Below are 18176 nucleotides of genomic sequence, written 5' to 3' on the forward strand. Positions count from 1 at the left end.
TTCCAAGTGTGGATAGGTTTTGCTTGCAAAGTTGCTGTGATTCTGTGACTACCTGAGCCATCTATCATTTGTGAATCTTCCTGAAAATGGTTCATCAGGTAAGTGTCTCAAAAGTATTTCATTTCTATTGACATTCTGGAAACAATGTGACATATCAGTACAACACACACAAAAAAGTATTAGAAATGTCATTGGGGCAACTGGACGGTATGCCTCTGTCATAAATGTAGTCAATGATTCTCCAAATATGTCTACTAGAGTATCTCTTCACGATGCGAGTTGACATTTTCATATAATTGGCAAGAAAAATAAAATGACAAGTTTGTCACAAGTTTTTGACTGTTTACTTCCCTTCAACTAGGCTTACTTAGGATAGATGGCTAAATTGTTTAAGAGAGCAGGAACAGTATTCAGGGATTTGTGCACTTTCATTTGACCTTTTACCCTTGCCCTTAACCTCATTGCCCACAATTATTCAAATAATCATGAATAACATCCATTATTTCATGACAATACTTTGACATATTTTCAAACTAGAACTATCACTGGATGTGACTAATACCCCCATAGCTTCACCTAAAACCGAGTGACTTAGCTCATTCGAAATATTTTTCAATGTTCTTTAATGAAAAATGTTACCATGGCAATTGATGCACTGTTCAACATTAAATAAAGGTGTGTTTTCCTCATTATAGTATCAATCACACGTGCCAAATCTCAATTCAAATGCTAAACTAGAAATGTTGCTATTGCGACTGGTATGCCTCCGCCATAATGCATGGTTCCCCTAATAGGTCTACATAGTACAATGTCTTGACAATGTGTGATGACAGTTTGAGTTTCACGCAATTAGCAAGATATTAAAATGACAGGTTTGTCAAAAATGCATTGAATGTTCACTTTCCTTGAATTGGGTTTATTTGGATGAATGGCTATACTGTCTAAGAGTGCAGGATTTGTACCCGACTTTTGACCCTTTTTTACGTTTAAAGAAGAAGTGTAGCACTTTCACTTGACCTCTTACCTTTTGGCAAGGAACTTCCAAGAGAATCTGTCTTTGGTAATACATGCATACACTAAGTTTCAAGAAAAAATCCTGCAGGCATTGCATAGATAAGAGGGAGAATTGACCTTGACCTTTGACCCCCTGACCTTTGACCCATGACCCCTAAATTCCCTAGATGATCACTGCCAGTCAGTACATGCATATGTACTAAGTTCCATGAAGACACCTGTAAATATTTGAGAGATATGGAGAAACTAGAAATGTCGCTATGGCGACTGATGCCTCCGCCATAATGCATGATTCTCCCAATAGGCGTATAGTACAATGTCTTCACAATGTGTGATCCATGACAGTTTCACATAACTGGCAAAATATTGAAATGACAGGTTTGTCAGAAATGTCTTGAACTGGGTTTGCTTTAATTTTCTAAGAGTGCAGGTACACATATTTGAGGACTAATAATTGAGAATTTTTACTTGAATTCTGACAGACCTTTTTATAAGTTTATGCACTGAGTAATTTCCAAGGTATGAAGAAAGAGTGTAATGATGGTACAAAATGGATTATTATTATTATTTTTTTTTTTTTTTTTGGGGGGGGGGCATTGAAACCTGGCCTTTGACCCTTAACCTTTGACCTTTGACCTTCTGGCTGGAAATTTCCCAGAGAATCTCCATTAGGTAATGCATGTATTAACTTTTGAAACTAATAATGCAAGCATTGCATATACTAGTATATGAGGGAAATAGTAAAATTTTGAGGAGTTGACCTTGACCTTTGACCCCTGACTATTGACCCATGACCCCTAAATTCCCTAGAAAATTCCTGCCAGTCAGTACATGCATTGTACCAAGTTCCACGAAGATACATTGAACCATTTGCGAGAAAAGTGATATTGCAACATTTTCACCTCACCTTTGACCTTTTGACCTTTGACCTTATGACATGAAACTCTCTCTGGAGAATCTTTACGCAGTAGTACATGTCCACACCAAGTTTCAAGAAAATACCTTTGGGCATTGCATAGATATGGGGGAAATTGCAACATTTGTAGCATTCGACCTTGACCTTTTGACCTTTGACCCCTTGCCAATGTCACTAAAATGTACTCAACTAATTGTCCCATCATACATCATCCTTGGACCAAGTTTGGTGAAAGCTGCTTCATCCAATTTTGAGTTATCACGTAAACAGATAAATTTTAGGATTTGACCTTGATCTTTGACCTTTGACCTCTGTCCGATTTCTCTGAAAAACTAATCAAGTAATTGTCCCATCATACATCATCCTCCAACAAAGTTTGGTGAAATTTGCTCCATCCAGTCTTAAGTTATCGCGTAAACGGATACGATTTCATGATTTGACCTTGACCTTTGACCTTTAGCCGATTTCACCCAAAATCTAATCAAATAATTGCCCCATCATACTTCATACTTGGACCAGGTTTGGTAAAATTCCAGTAAATATTACTCAAGTTATCGCATAAACGAAAGTGGACGGACGGACGGACGGACGTACGGACGGACAACCTGAAAACATAATGCCTCCGGCACCACTTCGTGGCGGAGGCATAAAAAGTGAAATTGTGATATTTTCACTTGTCCTTTGACCTCATGACCCAAAACTCTCTCTGGGGAATCTTTACTAGGTAGTTCATGTATACACTATGTTTCAAAAAAATACCTTCAGGCATTGCTTAGATATGGGGGAAATAGTGAGATTTTGAGCATTTGACCTTGACCTTTTGTCCTCAAGCATGTGCACCCAACAGTTGATAGGCACAACTTCGCCCACTCATACATACATATGCCAAGTTTCATTAGGATGCCTCAAACCATTTTTCAGTTATGCTGTCCACAAAATTAATTATGGACAGACGGAAGGATGGATGGAAGGACAGATGGACAGACGGACAGAAGGATGGACGGACAGCCCGAAAACACAATGCCTCCAGCGACACTTCGTGGCGGAGGCATAAAAATAAGGGAGTTAGTAAAATCAACTAGTAATTACAAAATTATTTTTATTTCAAAAAACTATGTTACCATTGCAACACATTGTTCAACATTGATGAAAGATGAAGCATACCCATCTACACAGCTGTCACATGAGTAAAATTTCCACTCACATGCTGAAAAACTAATGGAGTTTGCTCAATCCACAACTTTTTATTTTTCTTATTGAAAACAAGTGGTTACCATGGCAATGGATTGCTCAACAGTGACAAAAGTTGTGTTTTGCACATCTTAAAACTACAGTGGTCATAATGTACATTGTATATGTGCTAAATCTCATGTCAACTGCTCAAAAACTGGGTGAGTTAGCACAATCCAGAATACAAGTATTTTTATAAAAGTGGTCTTATCTAAATTTCAAGTCAAATATTTAAATATTGTGTTAGCTGAATCCATGATTTGCAGAAAAAAAAATGCTGTAATTTCTGCCATGACAAAAGATTCAGTGTGCACGTCTATGTACTGCAGCAGATACAAGTGCAAAATTCAATCCAAATGCTACAAAAACTGAAGGAGTTAGCTCAATCCTCAATGTCTATGCTTTATATTTGGAGAACAAAAATGCTGTTACCATGGAAACACATCACTCAGAATTGCTGAAACTTGTGTTCTGCACATCTCAAATTTACATTGGTCAAATGTGCCAAACCTTAACTCACCTGCTCAAAACTGAGGATGTTAGCTAAATCCACCAGTAATTTGCATGTTTTTCACTCAAAGAATGCTGTTACCATGGCAATATATTGTCTGTCAATGACAAAACATGAAGTCTGCACATCTGCTAAATTACAAGTCACATGCTAAAAAACTGGCGGAATTAACAAAATCAACAATATTTTTGTATGATTTTCATTTAAAAATGCTGCAATTACCATGGCAACACATTGTTTAACAATGAAAAAAAAGATGAAGTCTGCACATTTGTAGGATATAGCACTCACATGAGCCAAATCTCAAGTTGAATTATTATAAATGAGGGAATGAGCCAAATCCACAATTTGATTTTCATTAGAAAAATGCTATTACCATGACAACAGATTGTTCCACCGTAACAAAACATAAAGTCTGCACATCTATATTCTGTAGCGGCCACATGTGCCAAATTTAATGCCGAATGCTCAATAACTGAGGGAGTAAGGTCAATTCACAGAACAAGGAAATGGTGGAAAGAGCAAACAATTTTCCTCTTAGCTCCAATGCCATCCTGAAAGGCATAAAGACATGTATCATGGAGCCAGCTTACCCAAAGGGCCTTGATACCTACAACATACAGCACTAAAATTCATCATATTCTTGCTTCCAGTCAGAACAATGGATAATAGCCCTTGAGGCGTCCAGACTTAAAAACTGAAAAAGCTTAACTTTCATATGAAAGGTTTAGCCTCACTTGCTAAACATTTTCATATGAAAGGATTCAGTGATCCATCCAAACTTGACCTGGTTGTACATAATGTAGATCAGACAAAGCCTACTCAGGTAAGGCAAGTAATGTTCCCAAACTAACCCTAGGCCATGGTGACACAATGGGAATAGGGGGATAGGGTACAATCTTTTGTACCCATGTTAACAAAGAAGGCACTCCATGCAGGGGTGTGTGACAATGGGTGAACAAAGCACAGTAAGAGTTGACCATCTACGCCCCTCATCACATCACATTACATTTGCAGCCTTACGCAACCCACTTCTGCTTTATTCCACTATCTTCCATTCATTCACCCCCCCCCCCCATCTCCTTCCTCCCACGCCCATACACTGATGGACACTTTGAACGGAACAAACTCCTGCTGTCGTCACAATCTGCATTTTAATGTCTATTGTCCTTTGGGTATCATTTCACTATCTTAACTTCACGGGAGATAGAAACAATAATTATCACTAATTCTTCCCTCACAGGTAACCAGACAAGCTGCTGTTTACTGGGGAAGATTACACTCATGCATCTATTTTCAAATAGTTCTATGATTACTGCCTCTATCAGGAAAAGCCTGTTGCCAAAGAGAAAAGATTTTAAAAACCCAGATGAGATCATTATGAATTTGTGAATTTGTGAATCAGCCATCCATGGAGCGATTCACAATTGCAGACATTAAAGGGATGGTACAGTATTGGTGGAGATGAGAATTGGGCTTTTAAGTTTTTACGAGATACCAAGAAAACACTTATAGCACAGAGCATACCATTTTAAGAGGAATTCAAAGTGTATTTGATGAAAATCGGGTTTGGAATGACTGAAACATCCAAGAACAAAGTAAAACAAAGCAATCGTAATAAAGTGTGGGTCCCACGCTTTATTAGAATCGCTCTTTTTTGGATATCAGCCATTTCAAAAGCAATTTTTATGAAATAAACGTTGAATTCCTCATAGAATTACATGCCCTTTCATATTTCATAAGAGGTTTCTCATTATCTTGCCAAAAAATGTTAGAAACCTGAAATTAGGTCTCAACCAAAACTATACAGTCCCTTTAAGGCAGCACAACTGACTAATTTGCAAGATAACCAGCACATGTGAATCAACTGAAGGAACTTTACATGAAGTACTAGCTAGCTATAACATAACAATCATAACTCAAATTCTTATATGAATTCAAAGCAAAGTTGCTGGATTATTTTTGTCAATTCAAAACATATGTGAATAGTCAAAATTCATATATTTTGTTGAAATTTTGTGAGGTAGAATTTTGCAACTTGTAAGACAAAATTGGTACTCTCATAGGGAGCTGTGGATAAGTTACTGTAGCTCATGCTAGAGATTATACGTCACTTATACACTGAAAGCAATATGCAAGATGTTTCTATACTTTCTGATCTGCAAATCTCATTTGCAGTTTGGCATTATATTTGATGTGTTGCTTGTTTGAAGCATGGGGGGGGGGGGGCAAAGTTACCTCTCAGTGTTCTCAGAGATCATATTGTATTGGAGGTACATTGTAATGCACATTGGAAACAGAAAATATTCCGACATCCCTGAAATGTACCCTTATACCTTGGAAATGCCTATCTATGATTCTACCATAAGCATGTGTGTGCATTTATGTGAATCAATGTAGGTTACCACATGAGAAAATTCTGTTTGAGGATTGGGCACTCTCCTTAGGTGTTTAATACAACATACTGTAAAATGAGGAATGTTCCCATGCATTTTACTTTCGTGAATTTTGCAATTGCCAAAATTTGCGAAACTAAAATGCATGTGAATTTTCTTGTCTACACTGTACGCATTGAATGCCAGTGGCGGTTCGCGAAAATTTCATGCTGTGAAAAAGGCCGTCGGCTCCAATTCGCGAAAATTTCATGCCGCGAATATATCATGTTTCACAGTATATTTCTCTGATTTCAATCAACATGTCACATACTCCTTGCACTGTTTTATTTGTCAAGCTTTTCAACAAAATTAATCTTCTTATCAATTCATTTGTGTGGCTATCAATAGAATGGTGGTCAAAGAAACTGACTTTTAAAAACCAAAGGTTATAATCACTCAATATGTAGGCCTATGGTTCTGTAGTAGATAAATCTAATTATTTGTCCTTAAAGATCTCAGGAAATACATGGATGAAGTTGGATACATACCAAAGTAAATACAAAATGCTCCATATTTGCTTTCATGATCTGTTTATTTTTTTGTTGTCTTGGTTGTCAGGATACTGAAACTAAACTTCAAAATGAGACAACAGATGTCTCGCTACCTGGCGTCATGGTACCAAACTATCCCTTAATGACGATGATATGCATCCTCATTGTGGTCATTATCATATTCAACTACCTGGCGATCAGAACCATTGTCTCCTCTTCCAGGCTCCTCAATCAAACTGGTGAGTAGTATCTTCATAATGGTAGCTGTCGGACAGCAGCTTGACCCGTTCTTCACGCAGTTCTCCGAGATCCTCCAATGCCCCCAAACGAGGTCCTTTTTGCTGGTTGACAGAGGATGGACAGGTTGGTTATCCACCTGTGTGAAAGCAGTCCAAGCGGTACATGAATCCCTGTTCCACAGTCAACTGCATGTGCCTTTGAATGATACAAAATACATCAATTGGGCAAGAGGTACAAAGAGAGCATGCGCTGATGGGCTCACAGAACTCTTTTGTTCTACACAAATGAGGTACCTGAATGAGGTCAGCAAAAGTGAAATTCTACTGAGCTCAGCCTCAATAGCTACATATGTACATCCTCCTATGAGTTTTATAGCGAAAGAAGAGCATACTACAATAAAAAAAAAAAAAAAAAAAGGTAATTAAAACTGTGATTCACTCATTGATAGAAGAAACTATCAAAGCCATTTTTCAAAAACACAAATAAGCACGAATTAAGGCTACAAATGCAGGCATTCTTGTCTACATTTTGGGAATACCAGGTTCCCATCAATTGATGCCATGATAAGATATGGTTGATTACTTACAAAATTGTGAGGCAACTCATGGTAGTTTGAGTAAGGTTTCTATTAAATTCACTCTTCACTAGTTGGTCATCTCAGAGAGAAGTGACATTTTAAAGATAGGTTTAGGAAATCCCTGATATGCATCATTATCATATTTTTTTTTCATACTGTATATGAGGCTACAATAGAAAAAGTTTGGGGGAATTAGGAATAAGAGACAGTCAATGTGTTATTTGCAAAAATCAAAGGGTTTGAATTCATGACGAACTGACAAACAATATGGGGTTCAGTTGTGATGATGGTTACATTGTCTTTCTAATGTCTTGTTCTTATCATTCCCTCTTTAAATAGGATTCTGTCTCATTAACCTGGCCATTGCTGACATCTCAAATGGGCTTTTCTACCTGCCATTCTGTGTCCCTATCACGCTGACGGGAAAGTGGTACAGCAACAGCCTCTTCTGCCACTGCATGGCTGCTACTTCCATTGCCACTGTGGTTGTCTCCATCGCCACCCTTTCCCTTATCAGTGTGGACCGCTACATCTGCATCTCGAGGCCCTTACACTATCAGCGGCTCTTCTCCAAGCAGCGCGTCAAGTGGCTGCTGCTCCTCACTTGGCTCTATGGAGGGGCAGTAGCCACCTTCTCCACGGTCATACCGCATGTTATTGGGTTTCGGCCCGACCTTTACAGCTGCGCCATCGCTGTGACGACTGAGGAGAACTCATTCTACACCTTCCTCGTGCTTGCATGTGGCTTCTATGCCCCCCTCTGCATCATCTTCTTCTCCTCCTCCCAGATTGCCCGCATCAGCTGGAGGACCCGACGGAGCATCTACCTCCAGACAGCAGCCGTGCAGACTGGAGAATTGGACTCCCTCAGGGAGACTCTGCAGCAGGTGAAGAAGGCTCTGAGGGTGTTTGTTGTCTTAGTAGCCTTCATGGCCTGCTGGGGACCCTTTGCAGTGGGGATGCACTACATGGCCATCATCAGAAGAGAGTTGCCATGGCAGCTCAGCGTCACATTTGGGTTTCTGGCTAACTTTAACAGTGCACTGAACCCATTCATCTACATGATCACAAACTCTGCATTTCGCAAAGTTTTCTTCAAAAAGTATTGTCCCTGTCTCTGCAAAGAAAGGAAAACTGCATTATACTTACAGTCTCCCCTGCATGAGGAGCCACACAAACATTTGCGTACAATGCAGTCAATACCATCATTAGTTCAGATGTAGCCATAAGCACTGACATAAACTCCTACTGGCATTCCAACTATATGTATCAAATTTCTTTGAAAAATCTGATTTTCTTGCTTGGGTCATGAATGCATTGCAAGTAGCCTACTTTCCTAATATATATGTATGTTACACTTTGTTTTCATCTACTTTCTATTCCAATATTCACACCAGATACTAGGTAACCAGGCAAGATCAGATAGACATAGCACAAGAAAAAAAAAAAGTATCTTAAAATTTCAATAAGACTATACAATAGCAATGTAGTCTCTTATACTCAAGCACTTGCAGCAATGTTCTGACATGTTTCATGAATGTTGAAAAAAAAAATTCATTTGGGTACATTATTCTCATGAGACTGAGAGTCAATGGTCGACATAATTTCTTTAACAGGTGCTGATCAAATCAAGGCGGTATTGTAAAGGACATTCAGAAATTCGTTGGTGAATCTCAAGTTCTCAGATTACTCCCTACCCAGTCATTGCAGACCTCCTTGTGAAGTAGCACTTCACAAGATAAACTTCTTCATGATACGTACAAGAAGTGTCCTGTATGGAAACCCTTTTTCACGTTTTGAACTGTTTGTATTTATTACATTGAACCAAGTGAAAGTTTTGAGTTTGAATACATTAAAATGTTCTTTGTATTCAAAATTTGGGTGTCGTGTATTGGACTCTTTGTTACAATGGGCCGAATGCATAAACGCTAGCAATTGCTTGTGCTAGCCTTTTACTCGAATCCGTATGCATAAAAACAAGCAATTGCTTGCAAGCAGAAGCTTTTGCTAGCAAGCACAAGCTATTGCTTGCTGCCCGCAAGCAATTGCTTAGAGACCAAGCATTTGCTGAAAAACGTATGCATAAAATATACCATTTGCTAGTTCTTGCTAGCAATTGCTTACGATTTTCCAAGCTCTGTAAAATGAGCTTGAGCTTTTGCTTAACCGGAACGTTTCCTTTTAAGTATCATTTTCAAATTAATGAAAGAAAGACCACACTTGCGAAGGAGTGGCATAAATCTACAAGAAATTACTCATAAGTAGTGTAAGAAACTTTTTCATTTCAACAACGGGAATGTCCAGTTGTTAGCACGCAAAATGTGATGAAAAACAGGTAGGATGTCTGACTTTGGTGGAGAGCGAGGAGACCTCTCTCCACGTGCGATCTGGCAGATCCGGGCTGCTGTAAGCTGCAGTGATGGGAATCAGCCAGTAATACATGTGTGTGTATAGATGTGTGTGTACGTGTCTGTGTGTGCATTTTATAGCTCTTCTGCTATGTCAGGAAATGTTTCCACATACACAAGCCCTTTCAAATACATGATGCCACACTCGCCTTTGTTCTTGCGCCAGTGTTGTTAATGATTATCAATGTTACAAGTCAAGCTTGTTATATAGCGCCACCTCTCGGTGACTGTAGCGTTACTGTCTGCCACACACTGCTGGGTATCTGGTCTGAAGCTGGGTTCCATTAAATGCCTTCAAGGTGACTGTTTACTCGGAAACTCGATTTGTGTCTGCTTCTCATTTACGTGGTGGCAGCTCTGGAAACGTTACCTACTCCTGAGGATTTGTTTTCACCTGCACATGCAGACGTTAAGCTTGCTGAGCTCCAAATCGGCCAACGATCCAGAGTTGGTGTAAGTTCCTTGTTTTTCTCTTACATTACGGTCCCACCTATAGGCTTTAGTGATGGCCTCAGCTCCAAGAGCACCCAAGCAATGGTGTCTCACCAAACGTGAAACAGTCAATTCATTCGACAATTGGCGACAAAACTTAGTGTACACTCTCACCCTAGACTCAAATTTTGCGCCGTTCCTAGATGATGATTGCTCATGGGCTCAAAAATCTAAATCTTGCCCACTCCGTGGCTTTGTTGATGACCCAGAAAGCGTCCCGACTGGGTCTCGAAAATCAGCACACCAGAAAGCCAGTATGCTTGAGCTTATGCTCGGACAGATTGCTAATTATTGTCCCATTATCTCACGCAATTCCATAGTCAAGACTTCCACCTCCCTCAACGATATTTGGGGGAAGATCAGGCTTCATTATGGGTTTCAAAGTACCGGCGCTCACTTTCTTGATTTCAGTGACATCAAACTAGAGCCGGATGAGCGTCCTGAGGACCTCTACCAAAGGGTGGTGGCCTTTATCGAAGACAACCTGCTCACATCCGCAGGTGGCATAACTCACCATGGTAAGCGTGTTAGCGAAGATGAGGAGCTTACTCCCACGTTGGAAAACCTTATCGTCCTCACTTGGCTCCAACTCATTCATTCAGATCTTCCTCGCCTGGTCAAGCAGCGCTACGGGACAGAATTGCGCTCTCGTACCCTAGCTTCACTGAAACCCGAAATCTCTCAGGCATTAGATAGTCTTTTGGATGAAATCCACACCACAGAGAGTTCTCGTGCTATGCGCACCCTGACCTCCCCTTCCCCGCGCCCTGTAGGCCTACGCCCCCAGCGTGCTCCAATGCCCCGCAGTCGCCGCAATCTGCAGACTCGCACCCCCCAGCGCAACAGTAAATACTGTCCTCTCTGTCGTGAAGCGCGCCGGCCAGACACTCATTATTTAAGTGAGTGTACGTACTTACCCGAAGCAGACAGGCGATTCATTGCTAAGGCCCGCCAGGTTGCACATATTTTAGAGTCTGATGATGAGATTGATGATTTGTGCCAAGTTGAACAGGTCCACCTGTCTGAGCCTGTCCCTCTGAAGGATGATACGGCTACCAGCGACTCTTCATCGGCCCTCAGAGTCCAGGTCCGTCAGTCTCCATATTTTGATGCGTTTTGCGGGCACCAGGTCGTTCGCATCACTGTCGACAGTGGTGCTACTGGTAACATGATCAGAGCTTCTACTGTCCAGTCCCTCCAGGGTGTCATAAAACCCAGCTCGCAGTCTGCTCATCAAGCCGATGGGTCTTCCCCCCTTGATGTTGTTGGGGAGACCACTCTGTCCTTCACTCGTGACGGCAAGTCATTCGTGTTTGAGGGTTTGGTCATTGATAATCTTGATGTAGAAGTACTCGCAGGTACCCCATTCATGGAGCACAATGATGTGTCAGTTCGTCCTGCTAAACGCCAGGTGTGTGTGGGTGATGACATGATCATTTCATATGGTTCTCGCAGGCCTTCGGACAATGCGACACATGCAGTTCGCCGTGCTCATGTCCTTCGTGCCCCATCTCAGTCTACTGTGCTTTTGCCTGGTGAATTCGTCGAGCTGTCAGTTCCTGATGAGCTACTGTCTCATGACACACTTGCCCTTGAGCCCAGGATTGTCCCTCAGAAAGGTGTTCCCCCAACTGATCCATCTTGGCCTGAACCGTGCATGGTCTCCAGTGTAGCAGGCAAAGTGCGTATCCCTAATCTTACGCCTCAACCCCGCCTGATCCGTAAACATGAACATTTCTGCCAGGTCCGTCCGGTCTACGTTCCTTCAGAGCCTCAGTCTGATGACCTCCCCCGTGTACCCGATAGGCCCGTGCCCAGTGGTGTCTCACGTGATACTGAGCATCGTTTTTCTGACCCAATATTGCTCGATCCTGATTGCATTATCCCCATTGGTACGAAACATGACTTTCAGTCTCTCCATGCGGAGTTCGATGATGTTTTTGACCCTGCCTTCACTGGGTATAATGGTGCTGTTGGCCCGTTTGAGGCCGTTGTCAACATGGGCCCGGTTCAGCCTCCCCAACGCAAGGGTCGCTTGCCACTTTACTCCCGTAACTCTTTGGTTGATCTCCAAGAGAAATTCGATGAACTAGAACAACAGGGTGTCTTTGCTCGCCCAGAAGATGTGGGCATCTCTGTTGAGTACCTGAATCCATCCTTCCTTGTGAAGAAGGCCAACGGCGGCTTCCGCCTTGTTACAGCTTTTGCCGATGTAGGCCGTTATGCCAAGCCTCAGCCCTCCCTTATGCCTGATGTGGATTCCACCCTCAGAAAAATTGGTCAATGGAAACATCTCATTGCCACAGATCTCACCAATGCTTTTTATCAAATTCCCCTGTCCAAGGCCTCGATGAAGTATTGTGGTGTTGCAACCCCCTATCGTGGAGTCCGTGTGTATACACGCTGTGCCATGGGCATGCCAGGCTCAGAAACTGCTCTTGAAGAGCTGATGTGTCGCGTGCTTGGGGATCTACTTGTGGAAGGTATTGTTGTGAAACTTGCAGACGACTTGTTCATTGGTGGTGATACCCCCGAGGAGCTTCTCCAGAATTGGTCACGTGTCCTGCATGCCCTCCGAAAGTCAGGCCTTCATCTTTCAGCCCGTAAGACTGTGATTTGCCCAAAGTCTACCACGGTCCTGGGCTGGATCTGGTCCCAAGGGACCCTACAAGCGAGCCCTCATCGCATTGCGGCGCTTGCCTCATGCCCCCCTCCTACTACTGTGAAAGGAATGCGTTCCTTCATTGGGGCATATAAGATGCTCGCCCGTGTTCTCCCACATTGCGCTATCTTCCTCACACCACTGGACGCCGCAATTGCTGGTGGTCAGTCGAGTGATCGCATTGATTGGTCCGATGACCTGCGTTCATTTTTCAAGACCGCTCAGGAAGCCTTAGCCTCCCCCCGTGCCATTACCCTTCCCCGACCATCCGACCAGCTTTGGATTGTTACTGATGGTGCTGTCAAAGATCATGGTATTGGTGCCACATTGTACATAACACGACAAGGAAAGCCACAGGTAGCTGGTTTCTTTAGCTCCAAACTTCGTGATCGGCAGGTTACTTGGCTCCCATGTGAGATAGAGGCCCTTTCTATTGCAGCATCCTGCAAGTATTTCAGCCCGTACATTGTGCAGTCCAAGCACCGGCCATGCATTCTCACAGATAGCAAGCCCTGTGTACAGGCTTTTGAAAAACTCTGTCGTGGTGAGTTCTCTGCCAGCCCACGTGTGTCAACCTTCCTGTCCACAGTTAGCCGGTTCCAATGTGCCGTGCTCCATCTGGCTGGATCCGCCAATGTTCCGTCAGATTTTGCTAGCAGGAATGCCCCAGAGTGCACTGATTCCTCTTGTCAGGTATGCCTCTTCATTCGTCAGACAGAGGATTCTGTTGTTCACAGAGTGTCCCCTACAGACGTGCTCACAGGGAAGCAGAAGTTACCCTTCACTTCCCGTCCAGCGTGGGTCAGCATACAATCTGAGTGCCCAGACTTGCGACGCACTCATGCTCACCTTCTCCAGGGCACCCGACCTTCTAAGAAACTGACCAATATCAAAGACGTCAAACGCTATCTCCGTGTTGCTACCATAGCTAGAGATGGGCTGTTGGTTGTCCGCCGTGAACAGGCTCTCCTGTCACCTCGCGAGTGCATCATCATCCCCCGTAGCGTTCTTGATGGCCTGCTTACTTCACTCCATCTCCAACTTGATCATCCCACCCACCACCAACTCAAGACCGTTGTCAACCGGCATTTTTTTGCCTTGGACATGGACTCTGCCATCACACGTGTCACCGACACTTGCCATCAGTGTGCATCCCTGCGGAATGCTCCACACACGGTTGTCCCTCAGACCACTGGCGATCCCCCCGCAGCCGTGGGTACATCGTTCGCCGCTGATGTCATCAAGCGCTCGAAACAACTGATTTTACTTCTCCGCGAATGTGTCACTTCCTACACCGCCACTTGTTTCCTTCCAGATGAGCGCAGAGATACTCTTCGCGATACCTTGATCCGTCTCTGTGTGGAACTTCGCCCGCTCGATGGGCCCCCTGCTGTCATCCGCACCGACCCCGCCCCTGGTTTCGCCTCCTTACAAGATGATGCCCTGCTCGCCCAGTTTCACCTTTCCATTGAAGTAGGTCATGCCAAAAATCCCAATAAGAACCCGGTTGCTGAGAAGGCCATTCGTGAACTCGAAGATGAAATCCTGCGGCATGAGCCCTCCGGAGGACCACTGACATCCTTGTCCCTGTCCCTCGCCACTGCCCGACTCAATAGCCGTCTTCGCTCGCGTGGCCTTTCTGCACGTGAAATGTGGACTCAGCGCGACCAATTCACGCACAGCCAAATTCCACTGTCGGATGCAGACCTCATCTCTTCACAACATGAACAGCGCCTTTCGAACCATCCCCACAGCGAGCGTTCCAAGGCTCCCTCCCGCATCCTCCCCAATGATGACCCTCTCGCAGTTGGGGACCTTGTTTATCTCCGGTCAGATCGCAGCAAGTCCTCCGCACGCCCTCGATACCTTGTAACATCAATAGATGGCAAGTGGTGTAACATTCGCAAATTCATTGGCTCTCAGCTCAGAAAATCGTCATATCGTGTAAAGACATCGCAATGCATGAGGGTCCCTGTTCCCCTTGTGGCTCCTCCCCAGCACCAGATGTCCGACGAAGATGAGACAGACTTGCTTTCCCCAGATGACGAGCGAGATTTGCTCCCCCCGGACACCTGCAGAGACATTCCACAGGAACTCTCATTGCCTCCTGGGCCAGATGTCCCGTGTGTCCCCCTGCAGGAGCCCCCTCCTGAAGCCCCCCTTCCCCCTCTGCCCCAGGAACCTGCCCCCACTGTTCCGACTATTAACGGTCCAGGTTGTCCCCCCACCCATGTGACCCCCACTGGGCGCCCTCAGCGCTCCCGACGCCTCCCACCTAGGTTTGATGATTATTTGATGTATTAATCAATGATCTACAATGTACATGTATTTTGTTTTCTGTGCGAACTGTTGGCTACCTCAGATTAATGCCCCCCCCCCCCCTCACTCACTGTGTATCCTTACAATGTACCTCTCTTATAGCCATGTTATCCTGGTGCCACATATGTTATTTCATTTCCCCCATCTGGTTTATTACATTATGTCCCTTAACATAACCTTTTTTCTGAGGTGCCCCAAATGGGCGTTTTTTGTTTTTCTTTTAAGCTGTACTTGTATCATGTTTATTCTTCATTTCTACCAAACCGTCTTTGTATGACATCCTTGTTTATCTTTATTGTCTCTCACCTAGCTGTCTTGGTATGTTCTGCGTATAATTTAGTTGTGGATATGTTCTATAGGTGTATTTTTTTTCAGTCACCCCGCTTATGTCTCAGTGATTTGCCCCTTTGTGCTGTGTATAACATATGATGCTTATATCCTTAGTGGGTGCATACGCCTTCTTGTTTCTGAGTGTATGTAATACCAGGTTTATTATCACATACCCTTATCTTCTTAATATTTCCCAGTTACCTTTATATATTTACTTCTCTGGTGTCTGTTTGGTGCCTGTCCCTAATTGCACCTTTACTCGTACATATCAATGTTTTCTGCTACGTGCATATGTAATTCTATTTTCATATAGATATGTGTATTTCCTGTGTCCCCTCATGAATATTTTGTACATCATTTCATATTTTTGTTTATACTGTGTAAGTCTATGCCTTTATAGGAGCTACTTATTTCATGCCATCCTAGCTTGCCCCATCAGGTCGTACATGATTGTCAAATTTGTTGTTTTTGCTGAACGGTATGTTTCATGTCAATCAGGACTGTATAACTCAGTGTCAGCACGTCTGAGAGAGGTATTGGTATGATGTGATGGTTATATACTTGTAACAATTCATGATTGTTTTTGTTTTCTTTAACGTTGACGAGAAGAATTGATGGTAGAATGCGTATCTGGTGTTATTGTTAAACGTACGGTACCCAATAAGTTTTTATGATTACACTCTTGGTGTCTAAGTCAGGTGTTAGTGTAATTGTTATTTTCAGGTGTTAGCTTAGTGTTTTTATAAGCCAGCTAGCCTATTATAGTTCATGGCAGTTTACTCTTGAAAGTATCATAGGTCATGAACAGTGCAACTACTTGTATGTTATAATAGTTTACACCTTTATTCATTTTAAAGGTAATGGTTTGTTAAGCTCAAGTAGAGCTTTTATATTTTCTTTATCATTCAGGTGAAAAATGAAAGAGTAAAAAAGAAAGGCAATCACGCCAGTGTTGTTAATGATTATCAATGTTACAAGTCAAGCTTGTTATATAGCGCCACCTCTCGGTGACTGTAGCGTTACTGTCTGCCACACACTGCTGGGTATCTGGTCTGAAGCTGGGTTCCATTAAATGCCTTCAAGGTGACTGTTTACTCGGAAACTCGATTTGTGTCTGCTTCTCATTTACGTTGTGTTCGCACAGGCGTGACATCCCTTTTAATGAAAACGCAAGCAATTGCTTGTGCGGGACAAGCAAAAGGTATTGGCATATGCAAAAGATTATGCATATGGATTTAAGCAATTGCTTGAGCTAGACGTTTTGCTAGAAGAGCTTGTGTTTTTGCTTGAAGCAATTGCTTACAAGCAATTGCTTGTTTTATGCATTCGGCCCATTGTTTGGTCACACATTATTATTTTTTTTTAGTCAGTGGAAATCTATAACTACTTTCAAACATATTCATGTAAATCTAAGTGATTAGGGTATAAATTTGCTTTGAATGTCCACTGGCAAATATTTCAAGGATCTGTGCTCTTACCTGGCCACGTCCAGGAACACCAAAGGTTGCAGAGATGCCATCAAGAGACTGAGAAAATTGATCCCTAATGATATAAAAAGTTATGTGATACACCTATTGCTAGCAGCTGTCCTGTACAGTAACTAATGGTGCTACTCTTTAGAGACACATGACAAAACTACGTCATTCATCAAATCCCAGAGTGGTTTCCAAACTTATCTCATGATGTAATATCCATTCAGAGTATACACACAAGCACCATGAGAAATAATGACGTTCATATTACTCACATTATGCATCACCAGTGTTTTAAAAAATGTACAGTAGCAGAGTACACCTCTGCTGTCGGGTAAAAAGGGACATTCACACTTCAACATACTCAATTTTTACATTTTTTTTATTTTGTTTTCCTTGCCTTTCTGATCAGATAAAATCTGCTTTTTGCTGGAATTTCAAGTTTTCTTTGCATACTTCCAAAGAATCTTGAGGGTTTTATCTGACAAGAGTGATACATTTTTTTCCATCCTAGAGTATTTTTTGTCAGTGATGGCAAGCTGTCTTTTATGAAGTTCGGAACTACTTTTCATGCTAGCAGTCATGGATAAACATACCCATTGTCTGTTGTCATTGTGCCGTTTTTGTGGAGAAAGGTTGGTCAACACAAAGAGAAAATGAAATTATGCCTACAAGGTGTGTAATTATGCACAAGTTGATATGAAAAACGAATTTGATCTTGACATTGCAAACTGATTTGCCAAATGGTCATCCTCCTTCATCTTGCACTACATGCTACTGTAGAGTGACCAATGACCATGCAACTTCATGGCATCCTACCTACGTGTAGCCTAGCCTCAGAGTCGAGCGAGGGAATTAGCAGGACGGTAGAGACTCTGCACCTCCCCAAAGGCAGCTTCTACTAAAGGTACTCCTTATACATGTAATAGGTGTCAAGAGAGAAGGCTACAGACCTCATAATGTTAGAAAACTATCACATTTATCCCAGAAAACAAGTTTATCAAAAGTTCATATTGAATTTCATTGGACTATATTGCGTGTCTTTCTCTCGTCTTCCCCCTCCCTCTTCATCTTTCTTT

The 18176-nt window shown here is 42.5% G+C and overlaps 1 long non-coding RNA gene across 1 annotated transcript in view; it reads right to left on the bottom strand.

Moving 5' to 3' along the window:
- The window catches only part of LOC140232983 (uncharacterized), a 48355-nt gene that overhangs the window by 2365 nt on the left and 27814 nt on the right, over positions 1–18176 (bottom strand). Inside the window, exons 3-4 of the long non-coding RNA XR_011901517.1 lie at positions 7807–8531; positions 6788–7032 (exon numbers count right to left, since the gene is read on the bottom strand). This is a non-coding gene — a long non-coding RNA (uncharacterized lncRNA). The remainder of the gene's footprint in view (positions 1–6787; positions 7033–7806; positions 8532–18176) is intronic.

Source organism: Diadema setosum, chromosome 9 (assembly GCF_964275005.1).
Source record: "Diadema setosum chromosome 9, eeDiaSeto1, whole genome shotgun sequence".
Taxonomy (NCBI): domain Eukaryota; kingdom Metazoa; phylum Echinodermata; class Echinoidea; order Diadematoida; family Diadematidae; genus Diadema; species Diadema setosum.